Source organism: Zootoca vivipara, chromosome 3, assembly GCF_965207765.1.
Source record: "Zootoca vivipara chromosome 3, rZooViv2.hap1.1, whole genome shotgun sequence".
Lineage (NCBI taxonomy): Eukaryota > Metazoa > Chordata > Lepidosauria > Squamata > Lacertidae > Zootoca > Zootoca vivipara.
In genome coordinates, this window is record NC_142586.1 from 61168093 (window position 1) to 61189730 (window position 21638).

General features: G+C 40.7%; 1 protein-coding gene across 7 annotated transcripts in view; it reads left to right on the plus strand.

Annotated features, from left to right (window-relative positions):
• UTRN (utrophin) overlaps positions 1–21638 on the plus strand; it is a 345054-nt gene that overhangs the window by 186054 nt on the left and 137362 nt on the right. The window lies entirely within an intron of this gene.

The following is a 21638-nucleotide window of genomic DNA, read 5'->3' on the forward strand; positions in this document are numbered from 1 at the left end:
AGTGAGGAGGAATTAAAGAACCTTTTAATGAGGGTGAAAGAGGAGAGCGCAAAATATGGTCTGAAGCTCAACATCAAAAAAACCAAGATCATGGCCACTGGTCCCATCACCTCCTGGCAAATAGAAGGGGAAGAAATGGAGGCAGTGAGAGATTTTACTTTCTTGGGCTCCTTGATCACTGCAGATGGTGACAGCAGTCACGAAATTAAAAGACGCCTGCTTCTTGGGAGAAAAGCAATGACAAACCTAGACAGCATCTTAAAAAGCAGAGACATCACCTTGCCGACAAAGGTCCGTATAGTTAAAGCTATGGTTTTCCCAGTAGTGATGTATGGAAGTGAGAGTTGGACCATAAAGAAGGCTGATCGCCAAAGAATTGATGCTTTTGAATTATGGTGCTGGAGGAGACTCTTGAGAGTCCCATGGACTGCAAGAAGATCAAACCTATCCATTCTTAAGGAAATCAGCCCTGAGTGCTCCCTGGAAGGACAGATCGTGAAGCTGAGGCTCCAATACTTTGGCCACCTCATGAGAAGAGAAGAATCCTTGGAAAAGACCCTGATGTTGGGAAAGATTGAGGGCACTAGGAGAAGGGGACGACAGAGGACAAGATGGTTGGACAGTGTTCTCGAAGCTACGAACATGAGTTTGACCAAACTGCGGGAGGCAGTGCAAGACAGGAGTGCCTGGCGTGCTATGGTTCATGGGGTCACGAAGAGTCGGACACGACTAAACGACTAAACAACAACAACAAGAAGAAGAATGTTAGTGCAGTTAGGATGTAGAACTGCCTTTCTCTCTGTCCAAGCCATCTCAGTGTGTCTATTCCCCCACTCCCCCAAATACAATTTTGGAAACAAATTTAGCTCCTTTAAACAAAGGCTTTATTTGCTTGAACATTATTTAGATTTTTGGCACTGTGTGTTTTCAAATGTCCAGAGGACCTTCTGTATTTCTAAAGAGAGTGTGAGCAAGGGGAGCACACTTAGCTGCCCATCTTGTCTTCTGGTTCATTTTCTATCGAGGGTGAGAAACCTCTGGCCCAGTGGCAGAATACAACCCTCCAAGTCTCTTAGTCTGGTCCTCAGGACTCTGTGCAGGTTGTTCCTTCCCAGGCCATGTCAATCAGTGGCTATACACCCTCTTCAAACGCTTTTGACTGACTGTAGAATTCTGACTTTAGAATGGGTGGAATGTAGTCTACTAATAGGGTAAGAATTGCATCAGTTGCTGTGCTGTGCCCACTTTTCCCTCTGGCCCCAGCCACCAGTGACATGTGGCGCACAAAAGGGTGCCCTTAAAGAAATGTGGCCCTCGGGGTAGAAGAAGCCGCTCACCCTTGATTTATTTTGTTGCTTTTATGAAATTGTAATTTTGGACCATCTTGAGTGGAGCTGTTGGAACAGAAGGGTGGGATATAAATGTCTATGGATGTTTGTTCTAAATTCTTTCACTTCTAATTTGGTTTTAACTTTTTCTGATTATACTGTATGGTTTTATGGTTTTAATGTTGCAAACCATTGTGATATATATTTATAATACAGAAGTATATAAATATTTTTTTAAAATAGAGAAAAGATAGAGAAATATGTGATAAATCTCTACCGTCATCCTGCTTGTATGCTAGTTTTAATTATTAGCATTGTTATCCTTTCAAAATGTTTTGGTTGTATTGAGAATTGTCTGGGTTTTCTTTTTACCCTTTTGCTAAATTATTGCTGTTTATTTTGTCAAATTGCATAAAATATACTTATATTTCAAGAAATTGCAATGTTAACTCCTTGATTTCCAGACGTCAAGATGCTGCAAGTGTGCTATGTTATGTAGTATTCTAAGCCACTCAAATTTTACTTGCTGTTCAAAAATCAAGCTTCCTTTCTCTTCAGGGAGTCACGTAAACATAGTTAAGCTTGCCAAACATCTGACAGACACAACAGTAGTGTTGAGTACTTGATATTGTTTCTTGACATGTGTTGACAGGTGTGAGCATTGTGATTTCATAATAGGTAATCATTGAGTCTCGTTCGACTAGCAAGAACATTTCTCTTTCATTCTGAAATGTGAAGGATAAGCAATATTCACAGATATGTGAGGGTTTATTAAATTAAAAGTGTAGCAGGGAACCATATTTCAATGAGGGACTGAAACTGGATCATTTCTATTTATATCCATTTCTTTCCATATAATGTTAAGAATTTGTAGGCTTGAACATTTGTTGAACGGTTGTTAAGGAAGTGAATATGTAACTTGTGTGGCAATGTCCCTCCCTCCCCGTGAGAATAAAGACACACGACACATCAGATAGATTTAAATGGGTGAAAAGGCCACAACTTTATTGTTTACGGATGTTGAGCGGTATTGGCTTAGGCATTGGACCCTAACCGTCTACAACTGACTCCAACCCAGATGTGTTGGACATCTGGGAAGAGTTAACCACCAACAAGGAGCCCAGTGATGTACATCAACCGGAACTCCTCCTGTGATCACCGTTAGGGGCGTGCCTTATGGCCCTCACCTCCCTAGGCTTTGGACCAGACCATGCCCCCGGAATCCTTTAACAGAATACTCCATTTGCAGGGCAGGTGATGGCGCTACCTACCCTCCTCAGCTCTAACACAATTTCCAATGCCTAACTGCCAATCGAGCCCAAAGGGCTTGCCGCCAATACCCTCACACCTGCAACCAACACCTTATACCGTGTTTCCCCTTTTTAAATACGCAGTCATAAAGTAAGCCATGGCAGCATTTTTTTAGCATTAGTGAAATATAAGACACCCCCTGAAAATAAGACATACCTCCATGTCGTGTAGAGCGAGCGCGCCGAGCGCCCCAGCCAGCCAGCAGGACCCAGCCAGCCAGTGAAGCCTGGAACTGGCTGCTGCTGCTGCTGCTGCAGGAGCAGCAGCGAGCACACGGAGCGCCTGAGCAGGACACGCCCCCCGGCCAATAGGATCGGTCGGCCCTCAAATGATGCGGGCGGGAACCCCCAATCGCTCAGGGGCTGAGTTCTCAGCCCCTGCACGCGTGGTTGGGTCGTGACGCCCACAACTCCACCTCCAATGCAGGCACGGAAGTGGTTTTGTGGAGTTTCAAGAAAAACATTTGAACCCCCCTTTATATATGAGACTGGAGTATCCGGAATGATCTGTTTTTTATTGGTCCCTTAATGAATATTCCATTGTTACATAATTTCAGGCCAATAAGGTTCAGAATTCCAGTAGAAACAAGGTCTTTGACTAAATAAGGGTTCTATCTGGAAGGGAAATATTCCGACTTTCAGGTATGATATAATACTTGATCTTCTATTTGCTATAAGCTGTTGTTCTGCCCTGATGTTTTTGTTACTTTATAATATTACTGTAAGTTACTTTAAGAAGTTTTCTATCAACTTATTTCCCTTTCAGTCAGTTTATTGGCATCCATCTGTCTTGAAACAATGGAGTGCGCCTCCAGGGGTGAAGTCAGAGTGACCTCCCTGGGGTGCAAGCCTGGGCTGTATGTATGGGGGTCCTGGGCTGCCCAGATGACAAAAAACCCCTCTCACCCTTGCTGATGTGGCCCAAAGGAAAGCAGAGCAAGGGAAAGGAAAGCTGAGTGCAGGGTGGGGACCAAAGGTGGACAAATGACCACAGAAGGAGCATGACTTGTTCCCCACCAGAAGGGATCTTCAGCACTGGTATATTGCTCTGCTTATCTCAAGGCAGTTACCATGTGTGTGAATGGTAAAAGGTGAATAAATGTATTGAATGGAAATCAGTAGTGGCAGCAGAACTTTAAACGATAAAAAGATCGGGTACTTTTAAGAGATATGTGCAGAGTATCCTACAAGGAATCCTAAATGTGTAGATCAGTGGTTTGCAATTAGCTAAGTACTACAGGCCCTCTGTTTTTTAAAAGCCAAGCCATGGACCCCCTACTTTTGACAGTTTTATATAGCTATGGTAGGTCTCTCTTTTTGCTATGTGAATGGTTCTATGGACCCCCTGGGTAGGTTTCGTGGACCCCCCAGTTGGGAACCTCTGGTGTAGTTAATTAAAATGATATTTAAAATATAGGACATATCACTAGGCATTAGGGTGGGGAACCTCCAGGTCATGGGTCAATTTTGGTCCACCAGGGGGTCCTGTTTGGCTTGTGAGGCCTTTCCTCCCCAAACACCCACCAGCTCATCAGTTGACATCACTGGGTGGAGGACAGGGTTAAAATCTGCATTGGCTGTGTGCCTGCACAGCCATGGCTGCAGGATTTCAAATTCAAATATCCTTTATTAGGCATATCAAACCACACATTATCACATAAAATTTATATACAGATTATATAAAATACAGACTCAGTTGAGCAAGGCTTATCCCAGTCAGTTCCTTAACTCCAGGAAGAGTATAGATATATATAAATACTACACCGAACACTGCCACACCACCTACCAATTAAGGAGCACTAACTCTCTTTGTAATGGCCCAGCCTTTCTGCATGGACAGCACTCAAAAATTCAGCTACGGCTGTAGTAATTTGATCATCCCTGTCCGATAGTAGGACCTGAACGGTTGGTAGTTTGGAAATCAGCCAATTGAGTTGCAAGGCCTCTAATAGTTGTCTTCTGGCATGAGTTCCAAATTCACAGGAAAAGAAAATATGCTCCAAAGTATCAGGTTCTTGTTTACTACATTTGCAGAGTCGCTCTGATTCTGGGAGACCCAAATATCTTCCCCTCACCATCATCGAGGGGAACATATTAAATCTGGCCAGCATAAACAGCCTACACAGTTCGTGGTTTTTCAAATTTGTCATGTATCCCTTTTGAAAATCTCTGCACAGAGGGAGATTTAAATGGAGAGGAGAACAGGTGCTGTGCTTTGCAACCTCAAGCATGGAGAGAACACTTTTTCCTATAAGAGTCTTCCTAATAATTTCCCAGATGTCTTTGGGATCAGAATTTTCAAAGTCAACTAAGTTAAGCCCTATCGAATTCAATTTTCTCCTACAAATCAACGATAGATTGTAAATTATATTATCACTTAAAAGATCATACAGGAGAGAGTTAGGGGATAGGGCTCTGTAATGCAGGAAGATCCAATATTTCATGGTCCTCAGCCATGCTCTTGCTGATAAAGACAATATTCCCAGCTCGCAGCATATTGATTCATATTTTACAGAACTTGCGAGTCCTAGTAATGACCTCAGAAGGGATGCATGGAATTTATCCAGCATCTTAAGGTCACCTGAAATCCACAGTGGGGTGCCATATAAAAGTTGGGCACAAAGTTTCATGTCAATTACTTGCAGTACTGCTGGAATGTATCTGTTTCCTTCAGGAGAAAAGAAATAAGATTTGATATGGTGGGCTGTCCCTTTAACCTTAGCTATTGCCGCACAGATGTGTGTGTTCCAGTTCATATTATTTTTAAATACAATCCCCAGATAATTAAAATGCTTCACTTCCTGTATTAGATGTCCATTGATTATATAGTTTTTTGGGTTCCCTCTTTTTGTAAACTGCATAATTTTGGTCTTGTCATAGTTGATTTTTAAATTATTAAGGGAGCAGAAGTTTGAAAAGCTCTTAAGTAATTTTTTAATACCCAAAGAAGAAAGTGAGATAATTGCTGCATCATCTGCATATAATAATAAAAAAGTGGGATATTGTTTAAATAAGGAATATGAGAGGTTACATTCTGAAGAAATAATGGTAAATCAGATAAGAATAGATTGAATAGAGTGGGTGCCAGGACACAGCCTTGCCTAACTCCTCGATTGTTGAAGATTGGACCTGCAAGTCTACCATCTTTTGAAACTTTAACATATATTTGGTTATTAGAGTGCAAATTTTGTATCAGTGTCAGTAGATGTGGATCTATTCCAAGGTGCTCCAGTTTGGTCCACAGTTTGTTACGATCGACCGAATCGAAAGCGCTTTTTAAATCTACAAATGCCACAAAGAGTCTTCGTTTGTTTTTTATGGCATATTTATCTACAAGATGACTTAACACTAAACATTGATCAAGTGTTGAGGAGCCTGCCTTGAAACCAGCTTGTTCCTTACCAGGCAGACCTTTGGTTAGCATCCATTGTTCCAGTTTAATAAGCAGGGATTTAGCATAGATTTTGCTTATGCATGGTAACAAACTAATAGGTCTATAGTTCTCTTGACAGTTCCTATCGCCTTTTTTAAAGATCGGCACCACTATTGAGTTATTCCACGATTTTGGTACAAGGCCTGAATGATAAATAGAGTTAAAAAGCGGGACAAGATTAATGGCCCACCATTCCACATTTAGTCTCAGCAAGTCTATTGAGATGCCGTCCATACCCGGGGATTTTCCCTGTTTAAACGAAAGAATTATCATTTTCATCTCCTCTTCAGTAATTTGAAATTGTATGGTTCTTGCCGCAGGAGACTTAAAATTCTTCTTTGTAAAAGCTTGAGGATCATAAAAGACAGAGCTAAAATACGTAACCCAAGCTTCATCCCTTATATTGGGGAAATCAGTAGTAGTTTTTATTGAGAGAAGTGACCAGAAGGTTTTAGAATCTTTAATTTCTAGTGCAGCCACAATTTTGGACCATTTGGCTTGTGCAGACATGAATTTTTTTTCTAGGAGCATATTCTTAAAAGCATTTTTCATTTCAAAGTAGATCTTCCAAAGATCTTGGGAGTTGGTAACAGAAGCTTCTTTTAGGCAAGTTCTAAGTTCTTTCTTATGGTTGATACAATCTTTATCAAACCAGTTATACTTGTTTGAAGGTTTGTTGCTGAGTTGAAGATTTAAAAAAGAAGAGAATAATTCCTGTATAGTATTATAATAGTAATCATTGTCGCTGCAGGATTTCATCGCAGCTGATGAGCCAGGGTTAAATGCTGTTCAGTTCAAACATGCACAGCAAGGGCTGTCCGAAAGCTGCCTGTCTCTTTTGTGCAGCCAGTCTTGCACCTGGATTCCCCCTCTGCATTTTGCAGGTCTTCTGTGAAAGCAGCTTCTCCTGAGCATGGCAAGGGTTGCAACATTTCAGCTTCCTCCCTCCCTAACCCTCTCCCTACCCCTGGCAGCCAGGCAAGAAAGAACAATCTTGTTAGTCTTCTGTTCAGGACTCGCAACATGACTACTCCTTCCCCATGGTATTTTACAAGCATTGCTGCACTCAAGGGAAGCCTCTTTCACAGTGGATCTGCAAAAACAGTTTCTTTCCCTTCCACTTTTTAAGCAGATCTGCTGTGAAACAGGCTTCTCTTGAGCTTAATGGTGCTTGTAAAATACTAGCTTCTTCCTTGCTCTCCTCTTCAAAGAGCACTTTTCCTTTAAAATGCCTGCACGCAGCTGATCTTCCTTCTCCAGATATTCTGCTCCTGAGAGGAATTCTTATTATTGTTGCTGTTGCTGTTGTTATTGTTGCTGTTAGTATACCGCCATTCATTTGTAGATCTCAGGGTGGTCCACAACATAAAATTACACTATATTAAAAAAAACATAAAATAAATAACTGCCTTGGGAAAGATTCTTCATGTAGGACTCTTTGAAACATCCCAGGCTGCGGATTTAAAGGGGTAGGAGAGGCTTGCAAAGCTGTGTGTTTGACACGTGAGATGATGATGACTGACATGATGTGATTGACAGGTGGGTAGCCCTGCCCAACTGTCCTAATAAGGATCTTGTGATTGGAACCCATAAAGTTCTGAAACCCTGCTATACATTGCGTATAGCATGATGGGGCTGGGGCCAAGTCGAGTCAGGGTCTACGTGGATGTCAACATACAGAAGCCCCGTGAAATTTTGGGTGTTAGTAGTATAGCTCTTTAAGCACAAACCTTGGGGACTAGTGGCATCATCATCACCACCCCCCTTTCAAAGTTTTTTCCTGGTTGTTTTTTTAGTGAATTGTATGACCTTTGGCAGCAGGAAAAAGAAAAGATTGTACCTATGCCTTAGCAGACATACAAGATTTTCATAAACAGATGCTACCATTTGATATACATGAAATGCTGCAGGAAATAAATAGATGTTTTGTCAGTTTAGATTAGACAGTGGAAATTTCTGGTCTGATGTGAATTTGCTACAATATGCTGAATATGGGCACCCAAAAGGGAATGTTCTTTTTCTCTTGTAAAAACATACTGGAAAAATTATTCAAATGTGAGCTTGGGACATCTGTTAAATATTCTGGTAAATTCATCAAGTCATTCACATTAGTGTTGTTTTTTTAAAAATGTGTTCTGAACAAGAGCAAATTACATCTTAGCAACATCATTCAAAGTGATATGTTTAATAATAATATGACACTTTTTGTCTGTCATTACATTTCTGCATATGATATAGAAGCTTACCATAATTTCTGTAAGAGAGGGTTTTCCCCTTCGAAATACTCAAGCAAGCCAGTCAGGCTCATAAAAAGCAAAGCCCAAAAAGGAAACACAATACAGTTAGTCACTGAATGTTGTCGTTTTTTGTCTGTTTAATTTTCTTCTTTTATTGCACAACACAGATCTGATTTATGTAAAGGCAAACAGATGCCTTTCTGGATTGTTCCATTCACTCGCCTCCCAGCCCTTTCCTCATGGAAAATATACTGGAACCTGATTTAGTACAGTTTCCATAGAGTTCATTGGTTTATCATAAATTTTTTGTGTGTGACCAAGTCTAACATTACTGCCATTTATGTTGGAAATTATAAGAGGCTTCACCCACCCACTGCAGAAAAGCTGGGTTCAGTTGGAACCCTGCAGATTCCCCCAATCTGTGTAATTTTATCTGTGCTGTGAGCAGTGAAAGTATAATTATAGTGGAAAGGGAATGCCCCTACTTTGGGAGTCAGCAACAATCCCAGCATATGGCAGTCACAAGCAGGAGGCTGTACCTTGCCCCAGTTATTTGCAGAATCCAGGACCATACCTAATGCAAACAATTGCTCTAATTCAGCCATTAACTCCCCATCAGGAATAATGAGTATCAACTACCAAACAAGCCCCACCTTAATTAAATTAAGCATCCCTTTGCATTTCTTGAGAAGTCCAAGCCTATCTCTTTTCAGAAAGATGAAGGCACACTGCTAATCGACTGTGTTAATTAGGTCAAGAGTATCCCTTTTTGCATTTCCAGAGAACTTAGCATATCACCTCTTTCAGCAAAGGCAAGAGCACTTTGCTAGAAATAGACTGAATGGGCAAGAGGGGTTGTCTCTGGCTGGGTTTTCGCCCTGCAGCATGACAGTTAATTAGCACAACTCAGGATGTTCTAGAAATTCTCCACCCATGTCTTTTGTTGTGAAATGTCATTCAGGTACAAGCTCGGATCCTTTATAGAAAGCTTTAAAAGACCTTTAACATTCGGTGTTTTTCCTATAAGTGGGCGTACAAAGTACCCCCAGTTAGCTCAGTAGTCTTCCCAAGAGGTTTCATCTTCTGCTCGGGAAACTGCTCCACAGGTTTCACATTCTGCCCTGGAGATTGCTTGATGCCACTGTAGTTCAGTTTTCTTCAGTGCTTCCAGAGGCTGATCCATGCCACTCTGTTCCAAGCTGTACTGCCCAGTGATGAACCTCAGGAACCGATGTCTTTTCTTTTGTTACTTAAGCTTCCTTGCCAATGCTTCCTTGCCTCAAATACAGTATATGCTTATTATTTTGTTTTTGGGTGTAGTCTGCAATCTGTAGAGATGTATCAGCCAGTATCTTTCTAAAAGGGGTGCTTTCCCCATTTTTAAGACAACTTGGGTGGTAGGGTTCTGAAATAGGAATTTGGGGGGGGGGGGCTTGAAGACCCAGAGAAGTAAGGGTTCTGACCCAGGAGGAGTCCAAGAACCTCAGCAAGAAGTACAAATTAGGAGCTCTTACTGACAGAGAAATGACAGAGACCACACCAGGACTTCCTAAAAAGCAAGGCGATTTATTCTAAGACAAAATAAAAAGCTGTTGCAACAGCGGTTCCTCTCTCACGTGGCAAGACTGAGCGAGAAGAACCCAGAACAAAGGATTTTCCCGACTTTTATATAATATATAATATTATATAATATATAATATTCCTTCCCAATGTTACTCAATTACTCAGATGATGGTCAAAAAGAACAACAAACACTCACTATGCTATGCTGAATAGGGGTGTCTGTTGGACTGTATTATTTAATGATGGATGAACTCTATATAAAATGGGACACATTATGTCTGCTATCGAACATTTAGACAGGCACCTATTGGAGAGGCAGCAGCAATTGTTGCTTATCACGTTTTTGGTGACTTGCCTTTTTCAGCTGAAGGTAGGTCAAATTCTTTTGTGCTCACAGTGGCACTTCATTTTATTAGTTACTGAGTTTCCCCAACTCAGTGTATCTGAAGAAGTGTGCATGCACACGAAAGCTCATACCAAAATATAAACTTAGTTGGTCTTTAAGGTGCTACTGAAGGAATTTTTTTATTTTGCTTCGACTCAGACCAACACAGCTACCTACCTGTAACTTGAGTTTCCCCAAGTAGTTTCTGTAGTTGAAAAATGCCATAGTTTCTTTCCTCAGAAGTGTGAACTGAAAATCTCAAGAACCAATCCTAGCTATTTGGGCACTCTTGATGAAGCATCTTGGACCTACATTGAATGTACTTCACTTCTTCACCTGGTCATATTTCCCTTTGGGGAGAATAAATACGGTTGCAGTGTCTGGAAACTGCAGAGTCCTACATGTAGATAGTTAAATTTTCATAGCAAAAACTAGAAGGCTCTCCTAAGTATCAGTAGTGTCTTTTCTCCCTACCTCTCCTTTGTGTGTGATTGTGCAAAACACCATTCCTGCTGGGAGACAAAACTGAACATTTTCACATCAGTAACTTTAATCCCCTAGAGTCAAAAAATGAAAAATGTTCTGTATTTTCTCCTGCCTCTTGTTTTCTGTCATGCTCACTGTGACACTGACCAGAATTCTAATGTAGGAAGTAAGAATTGTTATCAAAGAAATCTGCCTTGAGGGGTCTCTTACAAAATTCCGTCAAATATGTTTCACGTTGGTTTTCAGAGACTCGTATTTTGCCAGCTTTTCACTGTGTCTCACAAAATTGTTGCTAAATGAGAGCACTGACTAATGAAAACAACAAGCCATATGGTCCAACTTTTATTTGGGCAGATTAATAATAATATTTAAAAATTAGCAGTCAGAGCTTTTGAGCTAAATAATTTTTCTGTGTAGCAGTGTGTGATGACACCATATTGCTACCATTATGTTAGGGGATAGCAATTCTGTGAGCCCTGCTTGTGTTAATAAATAACTGGCACTTCCATATGTTGTAGGTTTTTTTAATTGAAGCACAGCTTCTATGCTAAGGAAATGTGTTTGAAATAATATATTTATAATCCTACTTTCTAAACTAGTTAGATTCACATCAGACTTTCATTCATGAGGGACATGGCTTCTTCTGAAAGTGTAGTTGATTACAAAAATTGTGCCAAATGGTACAGGTGGCAAATAGGTATACTCTTTGCTTGAGCAATAGCCCAGAATAACATTTAGATTGAAAAGTTGTTAATTTATTGAGTGATTCTGCAACCTATTTACACTTTCCTCCTTGTGGTCTGAAATTGCCCCATGTATCAAAGAATAGATACAAATGATGTATTTTATTGGACTGCCACTGTTTGCCTATTTCAAACCTTATTATCCAGTTGGTATTGTTTTACCTCGTTACTTTATGCTGCTATTGAGGGGATCTAATTCTATTTCACACTGGTACTTAATTTTGAGAGAACTGGTGTAGGGGGGAAATCAAAAGAACCGTATAAAATATTTTCCAGAAACAAAACCACTGAGCTAGAATTTAGTTAGCTGCTTAATTACATTTCATTCCTTCCTCCAAAGAGCTCAAGGTTGTGTAAAACAACCTCAGAAGACCTTTGATAGCCATCACCTGGTCCTTTGCATTAATCTTTGCTCACCATGACAAAACTGACAATCAGTCGTCTTGTGCAAGATTCACTTGTTATGAGAGAACTGCAGGAAGTAGGATAGAGGTAATAATGTGCTATGTGGAAGGGCTGATGGACATGTTTTCCCCATCCTAGAAATAGCTGACTGTTTTGGTTCCCTTGGTCTGAAACAGGTAATTTTGAACTTGTAAGCTTTACCTTTCTAAAGATGTATAATTTGCTGCACCTTGGTGGAGACTTCCAGTCCATTAGTTCGCAGGACTGGTCTCACCCTGACCGAGGAGTTCTCTGAGAGGGTAATAGCATTTTGTGTCAATCACTGCCCCTGTTTTTATTACTGGCTGGTTAAGCCAATTTCTGTGTTGCACTGTATGTTTGAAGTTGGTGTTGGGTTCACAAGGCACCTATCAGCCATTGTTTGGAGTTCTACCTATTGAACTGCCTGTGGCGAGACTAGGTAGGGAATATAAGGGCAAGGGCAAGTTGCCTTTCTGTGCAGTTTCTACTCTGTCCTCTGGCACTACTTTACATAGCATAGGTCAAATATCTAATTGGTTAAGGTTTCATTCCCTGGACATACTTCCTTCCTTTTGAGCATTCCAACTGTTGGCATACTCTGGGATTCCAAAAGAAAGCTGCCTTCATGAACACAAAGCCAGACATTAGGAAAGAGCCACATGAACATCATTCAGACAACAAAAGAGAATGTCAAGTTTAAGGGGAAGAGGAGGAAAGAGATATAGCAAGAATCTTCTTCGTCCAACATCTTGGAGCTACAGAAAGCCATTTATTTTGCTTTTCAAATCAGAAGAGGTGGCACAGAAAGCCATCTCTTTACTTATTGGAAGGGTCCAAGTTGGAAAGGTCCAGTGCCTGTTCAGGCATCGAAACCTGTCAGCTGAGAGAACAAGAAGACTGAGATTGTGATACATTATTATTTTAAAAACCTTTGCTTGGAAAGGTGGTGCAGTACAGCTGTGTTTGTTCTTTTTCTTTTTTCAGACGGTTGGAAATGCCAGTAAGATGCCAACAGCATTCCATCCAATACAGATGGTGCTTATTAAAAGCCTCATTCCAGCTGCCTTTTTTAAGGGTTAACATTACTTTAGCTGCATATATACGATTTAATATATGTGTCAAGGTTTCCAGACTTATCCCTCTGGGATAAAAATGTTCCAGGAAAATAACTAACACTGAGTGGACTGCACAGGGATTCCTGTTAATATAGCTATCTTTGCCTACAGAGCCAGTGTGGTGTAGTAGTTAAGAGCGGTGGACTCGTAATCTGGTGAACCGGGTTCGCATCCCCACTCCTCCGCATGCAGCTGCTGGGTGACCTTGGGCTAGTCACACTTCTCTGAAGTCTCTCAGCCTCACTCACCTCACAGAGTGTTTGTTGTGGGGGAGGAAGGGAAAGGAGATTGTTAGCCTCTTTGAGACGCCTTTGTTGTTGTTTAGTCGTTTAGTCGTGTCCGACTCTTCGTGACCCCATGGACCATAGCACGCCAGGCACTCCTGTCTCGCACTGCCTCCCGCAGTTTGGTCAAACTCATGTTCGTAGCTTCGAGAACACTGTCCAACCATCTTGTCCTCTGTCGTCCCCTTCTCCTAGTGCCCTCAATCTTTCCCAACATCAGGGTCTTTTCCAAGGATTCTTCTCTTCTCATGAGGTGGCCAAAGTATTGGAGCCTCAGCTTCACGATCTGTCCTTCCAGGGAGCACTCAGGGCTGATTTCCTTAAGAATGGATAGGTTTGATCTTCTTGCAGTCCATGGGACTCTCAAGAGTCTCCTCCAGCACCATAATTCAAAAGCATCAATTCTTCGGCGATCAGCCTTCTTTATGGTCCAACTCTCACTTCCATACATCACTACTGGGAAAACCATAGCTTTAACTATACGGACCTTTGTCGGCAAGGTGATGTCTCTGCTTTTTAAGATGCTGTCTAGGTTTGTCATTGCTTTTCTCCCAAGAAGCAGGCGTCTTTTAATTTTGTGACTGCTGTCACCATCTGCAGTGATCAAGGAGCCCAAGAAAGTAAAATCTCTCACTGCCTCCATTTCTTCCCCTTCTATTTGCCAGGAGGTGATGGGACCAGTGGCCATGATCTTGGTTTTTTTGATGTTGAGCTTCAGACCATATTTTGCGCTCTCCTCTTTCACCCTCATTAAAAGGTTCTTTAATTCCTCCTCGCTTTCTGCCATCAAGGTTGTGTCATCTGCATATCTGAGGTTGTTGATATTTCTTCCAGCAATCTTAATTCCGGCTTGGAAGTCATCTAGTCCAGCCTTTCGCATGATGAATTCTGCATATAAGTTAAATAAGCAGGGAGACAATATACAACCTTGTCGTACTCCTTTCCCAATTTTGAACCAATCCGTTGTTCCATATCCAGTTCTAACTGTAGCTTCTTGTCCCACATAGAGATTTCTCAGGAGACAGATGAGGTGATCAGGCACTCCCATTTCTTTAAGAACTTGCCATAGTTTGCTGTGGTCGACACCTTAGGGTAGTGATAAAGAGGGAATCATATCTAAACTCTTCTTCTACAGAGGATTCATGGGATGCTAAACATTTTACAAACACTTAGTGGTCCATCTCACAGTTTGGCCAGCGATTTCATATGTTTAAACCCAGGTATAATCTGGCTATTTATCCTACCAGAATTGGAAGTGATGTTTCCTCAAACTAATATTTACTTAGTGTTGCTTTCACCTTCTCTTCTGAATGAAGTCGACTTGCTTACTTTGTATCTCCTATTCATTTTAACTTGCTTACATCTTAAGAGGCATAGCCTGCTGTGTAACAAGCTGTCTCCTTTAAAGTGAATCCCTTTATCAATTGTCAAGTCAGGTTAAATCTCCCATTGAAATCTTTGAGGCTTGGAAGTGTTCACATTTGGATTACACCCATAAACCTCCAAGAAAATTATGTGCCTGTGTTATGAATATCCCCTATATAACTGGTCTGTCATGTATGTGAGCTTCTTAGCTCACAATCTTTTACATGGATTCATTTATCAGTGAACCAAGACTGATTGTGCCACTTTTTAAATGTGCAAAACGTCCTACACAAAGATATAAAACTTGTTTCATTTGGAGGAAAAGTGGATGTTATTCTGAGATTTGTGAAGCTCTCTACCCTGCTACAGAGGGCTCACCAGCCTTTAAGAGCAGTTGGGGGGGGGGCAGAAGGAGTTGCTGTGAAAACTGAGAAATGGGAAACAAGAGATTCCCCACTATGCACCAATAGTACAATTCAGTGAGCACATAGTGGTTCGGGTGCTATGTGTGCTGCTTGTGAGGGAAAGAGGATCAAGGTGTTTCTATAATTTGATGTTGGAAGGGAAATGGACAGCCTTCAAAGAAAATCTCTGAGCTTGACTGCTGAGATTATCTGGAGGTTCCCTGTTAGTTGTCTCCTGTGTTACAGAGGCCTGGCTGCCCTCAATGGGAAGTTGGGCATTTAATGTTGCCGTGGAACACTTTTCCAGCAGAGATTCACCTCACACTGAATTTTCAGACGACCTTTTAGTGCTTTCAGGCCGGTGCAGTTGTTTACAATTCTATCGAGCATAGATAGTCATTTTCAGGATTGTTCTGTACTCTTTTAATTGTTTTATGTTCTATATTACTGCACAACACCCTGAGTGGGTGATATGTAAATATTTTGATAAGTAAATGCAAATAAATTAAAATATGTTGGGGGAACTGCTGTATGTGGGCAGATGAAAGTAACATTGGTGCTGTGATTTTTAGGTGGGTTTTCCCTTACCTCAGTGGTGTGCAAGGCACCAATGCATGCAAGGATGGATTGGAGGTTCTTGGTCTATGTACAGTATTTTCAGGAGAAGCAACACTTCGTTCAGGAATATAAGGCACCCTGTGCTGTGAAAAGCAACAGCCCTATAGTCGGTGTCTATCCATGAGAGAAGATGGACATGGGAAACAATTGGTAACAACTGTGTACTTATTGTCCTAAGCGCTGATAATCTAGAAAGCTGATGTGAAACCACTGTAATGGGATTTTAGGTGTTAATGAAGCAGTCAGCATTCAAGTTCTAACGGGAGATGAAAACAAAAAATGACACAAGGTGGACAAGGCCTGTTAATATTAGATATGAAACTTAGAATGGCTTGGTCTTTTCCCCCTTGATGTGGCATTCAAGGTTCTCCCTGACAGGCTACAACATCAAATACACTATAATGCTTCATTCCTTTCACCAGTTAGCTAAATAATAAACCAGAAAATTGCATATTAGAAGGATAAACCCCAAAAGAAAGCACAGTTCTGACTGCTAATTTTAGCCTGTATTCAGTCCTTTGTTTTAGGCAGTAAGCAATACGTATATTTTGATGAAGTAAAAGTATTTTATGTAACCATTACTTATTACTAATTATCACATGCCACTTTGAAGAAAGAGAGAATATTTGAACTCTTAGTGTTCAAGGTTTCTAATTAGTGCCAGCTTTCCTGGTATAGAAAATTAAGTTTAAGGGTTTATGTAAGAAGATGGTCAATCACAGTTTCTGTGTTCTATAGATAGTGTGAACAATTGTTACCTCTTTATTTTTTTACAGCTTTTGAAGTACTTAAGAAGTATATATCAACTTAATTTGAAAACTAAATATATCTTGTTCATTCAGCTTTTATTCCTTTGTGATTCTCATAGATTGCTACTGAATTTTCTTAAATTGTTCAAAATCCTTTCAGTATTATTCCAAGTGACATAGAGCTAATGCTGTGATGGATCTTTGACAGTGGAACAGTCTCCCTCAGGAGGCTGTGGACTCTCCTTCCGTGGAGATTTTAAGCATAGGTCGGATGGCCATCTGTCATGGACACTTTAGCTGAGATTCCTGCATTGCAGGGGGCTGGACTAGATGACGCTTGGGGTCTCTTCCAAATCTACAATTCTACGAAGAATCCACTTGTTGCCCCCCACTTTCTCTGTCTTTCTTCTATGCCATTGTGAACTCATTTATCTATTTTAGGCTGCCATAAGATATTTGAATTGTGCTTGGGGCAGTGGGAAGAAAAGAAGATACTATTTGTTTTTAGCGAAGGTTTTAAAATGTCAAACCACCATGCATTAATGTTTCCTTCACAAACCCTTGTACTGTCATACTCTCAAACATCAGGGAAACTTTGCAGAGGCAATATCTGTGGCCCAGTATATTATTTTATATTGTCTAAAAACAAGCTGAGCAGCAGAATCCATGTGAAAGATATTGTGAAAACATAGTGAGGTGGTTTCTATAGTTTAATTCAACTTCATAGGTATAGGGTCATGTCAGAGTCAACCAGGCATTTTTCCTTTTTATGGAAGTAATGGAATGTCTTCATTTTTTTCTGTGTAATTTCAGTTTTATTGATTCTACCGGACTGAGTTCCACTCACATATTCCTAACTCTAAAGCTTTGTTTTTGTGGCTGCTCCATAGCTCTGTGCTTGATTAAAATTACTTTTTTCTGAAAACTCGTAAACTTTTAAGCACTGCTGTTGTCATCAGCACTACATGTATGTGTGTACATGTGTCATCTTGCCCTGTTTCAAACAGAATAGATAGTGTGTGAGCATTGCAATACAGATTTTGGGCTTTTGGACCGTTGAATAGCAATTTTATAGATTGCACATTCATTTCTATTTAGGCTTTTTTCAGAACTTAGTTTTAATTATTAAGTCATATCCTGTATGGAATTTGTGCAGTCTGTTTGAAAGAACATGCACAGCAGTTCTGAAAGCTCTTTTATAGTGGTTGTGTTAACTGGTGTAAGCGGTAAACATTAAAGCCTCACACTCTTTATTGCTAGCACTGATTTATCTAGTTGCAGCATTGGCATAAACATTCTATTGATAGACCTGTGTACATGTAAAGCACCTCTTTTTTTAGTGTATTTGGTAATGTTGTTAATGGAGGATGTGCTAATAGCACCAGAACATTCCTGTTATATCCTTCATAAAAACTCAATTGCAAAATTCATTGGGCATTTTTTTTTTCAGAGGTGATCTGTGTTATCGTTCAGCTTGTGGCAGTAAGCCAGTTTCATCCTTAAAAGATTAGCTGAAACTTATTTGCACAAGTGCTTAAACTGTCAGAATGCCAGCTTCCTAGAGTCTTTGGTGTCTTCAGTCTTTTGTAAAGTCTGTATTTCTCTATAGTGCTTGTGGGTTTTTTTGCTAGAAAAATTGGATTCTGGGTTTGCACACATACAAAACTGAACCATATTTTTGTAATTACACAGGGATATAAACCATAGCTGGACATTTTTTTTTTGTCTGGGAATTAAAGTGTTTTGCATTCATGGTTTTGCATTTCCATGCTTATTTCTTTCTCAAAGATGAAGAATGTAAAGCTTCTGTTTATAAGGGGCTCCCCAGTGCACCCCAGGTATTTAACATGGAAGTGTGAGTTACAGTTGCAAGAAAATCCAATAATTAGTTGAGCTTTCTCATTGCAAGAGCAATTGTGTTATAGAGAGAGAGATAAATGTCCAATAATATAGTAGAACATAATTGTGCACCCTTTGCTACAGAATGATCTCGTCCATGCTAGTCACATAGCCTTTAAATTTGCTTTAAAACAGTGTTTCCCACTGCAGTGGCTTCCAGATATCCCTTGACCATTTGGCCACACTGGCTGGGGTCTGATGACATTTGTAGTCCCAAACACCTGGAGGACATCAGGTAGGGGAAGGGTGCTTATTTAAGTGAATTGCAGAATAACAGAGGGAAATTCTTAGAGCAGCTATACATTTCTGTGGAAGATGGAACCAGTACTGGCAACATCAGTATGCAGTCTTGGTCTGTCGTTTAGTTACACTGTGTCTGCTCCAGTGGGTCTAGGACAGCAATATTTGTTAACCACGTCAGCTTATGTAACCACTGGACACAGGAAGAGGAAAAATTGCCATTCTGGGTGAGATCAGTGATCTGTTTAGTTAGCAGTCTGGTGACAGTCATCATGCAGATACCAGCAAGCATGACATTATGGCAATATATGCTTCTAGTTTTTTTATTTTGAAGGTATACAATAACTGAACATGGGATTTCACTTAGTACACAAGAAGAGCCATACTCACAGGAAGTAGGGATGCCATACAGTGCATCCAGAATTTCCCAGACATGCGGGAGTTGTCCATTGGAAATAGCGCCCTGGCGAAATTTCCAACAATCAGGAAATCCTGGGCATATGGCAACCCATTTCAGAAGTGTTTATTTTTGAGCGAATTTCCTTTAAAAAACCACAACTCATTTGCACACCACACACCCCGGCCAAAAAAAAGCTCAACAATTTTCACTTTTTGAAATATTGCCGCCCTACAGGGTGAAGATAACAGCCCTTTCCTGGTCTTTTGTTCCTGTAAGCATTTGGTATGTTGAGGTGACTTGACTTTTAATATTAAACTTGGTCTTTATTTATCTAATTGTGCCAAACAGGTATACTTGTGGTATTGCAAATAATTATGGCAATGATTACTATTAGTTGATTATATGTTTATATACTTCTTGAATCTGATTTATTTATTTATTTTCTGTTGAAAGCTGTTCAGGTGTACAGGTAGTAGTGAAATTAGTGGGAGGGAGGTGGATTTGAGAAGCCTGCTTTTGTTTTGCATTTCCGCATCTAACTGACATGCTTGGATGTTTAAAATGGGGACCGAAATGGCCCAAGCTTTTCCAAAGGTTTCTTCATAGGTTGGTCATGTTGAATAGAAGCCTACATCTCTCTTGCAACTCATCTGGCATACATTATCATCTTTGCTATGGAACAATGTTTTTATGAATGCCAGTGTTCACATTTCACGCTGTTTAGTATGATGTGTATGAACTGGAATGAGCAAGCCTTGGCCTTGCGCACCCCCCCCCCCACTCTTTTCCTCTTACATGATAGAATCACAGACTCAGAACTATAGAATTGGAAGGGACCATAGAGGCCCAACCCCTTGCAATCCAGGAATCTTTCCCCCCAAATGGGGCTCAAAGTCATGACCCTGAGAGTAAGAGTCTCATACTCTACTGACTGAGCTATGTATCATGAGGTATCTTGTCGGTCGGAGGAGGCATTAGGCAGATGCATGAAGGAAAAGGCTTCCAACGGCTGGTAGTTAGGGTAGAACCACAGAGGAGTTGGAAGGGACCCCAAGGACCATCTAGCCAAACCCTCTGCAAGACAGGGATCTTTTGCCAAACATGGGTCTCAAACCTACGACCCTTGGATTAAGAATATGCTTTACTGACTGAGCTATTGGAGGGGAGATCTTAACTTCACTTTTTACTTAAAGTTGGATTGTTGTGTTGTCCAAACTATAGGTTGTTGTTGATATGAACTATGGTTAACTTAGCTTCATAACTCATAGTTTGAAGTTGGCTTGGTCAGGATCTGAGCAGATTATGTGATAAACCACAATTATTTAAGGAAGCCGGGGGGGAGCTCTCAAAGTCTCAGCTGTGAGGGAGGAGGGACTTATTTGGTCCAGTTCATGCACATAGTGCTAAACTATGGTGCAGCATGACATGCAAACTCCACCTCTGTGTTCCTATACTATGATGAACATTTCACAAACTTTTTTTAATAGCAAAAGATACCTTTCCCACACAAGTGAAATAAAAATCTGCAAATGTTCTTTCTTTTACTAAGTCTGTTCTTCTGCAGCAGCGCTTTCAGAGTAGTATTCCTCTGATCGCTACCTGATTCACAGGGTTTGGGCATCTGCACCCTGATGGCCACACTGATGTTAAGTGAAGCCATTGGCAGGTTTTAGATGGAACTGATATGAGTAAGAGTTGCAATGCTGAGAGGCTTTGTGACTGTTCAGTTTTCAGAAATTGCTTGCTTGCTGGGAAATATAGCGAAGCGTTTTGCTTGTACACCTCCTCCATAAGATGTAAAGGAAACATTGGCAAGAATTGAACTGTGCACTCTTTTCACTTTTTGAATGGAATTTCTTTTTCTTTTCTATTCTTTCTGTTAGCAAATCGGAAGTGATTGCCTAGTAGCAAAACTCCAGGTGTCAGGTTTCCTACTGAAATGAGAGCAAAAGGCCTCATATGAAAACAATCTGTGTGTGTTGAGACTGAGGTAATGGAAGCAGAGCAGCAGCAGGCTTTGGCGCAAGATTTACTGTTACTTTTAACCGTTTTTGTTTTGTTTTAATGTTATTTTTTTCCAAAGCCGTAGTCTGGAAGAATGAATGTTTGGGTTTCTTTTGGAAGAAGAGAATGAGAGAAGTTGTAAAATAGCAGGAGCTGATGGCCCAGGATTTTCCATTCCTCTATAGGTACTAAAGTTTTTTTTCAGTAAGGGAGGGAGGCCTCCAGGAAGTGGGAGTGGGCTTAGCTTCAGAGGAGAGCAGGGGGTGGTGGAAGGGAGGGTGCAGATTAAAATAATAAACATATCCTAGGGATGGATTGCCACACTGTTGCCAGAGCTAGTGGGGGGATCTAAAGGACAAGATCCCCGTGAAGGTTGGGAAGTTTATATATCTTTTGAGATTTTGCTTGGGAGTTTTACTGAAACAAAGTGAATAACGGTTTTTTCCTGGTGTTTCTCCCCCCTCCTATTGGAAAGCAGAGCAGCATCCCCTAGGCTAGTCAGGCAGATGGAAATGGAGTGAAACTGGCTTGGTTATTTCCATAGCAACACAAGTCTGCTGGTCACCAGGACAGCGTGTGGTGAGAGAGAACAGGAGAAAAGAGGTAGCCTGTTTTCCAGCATTTGGTGATGCCTTTTTTCCTTCAGACG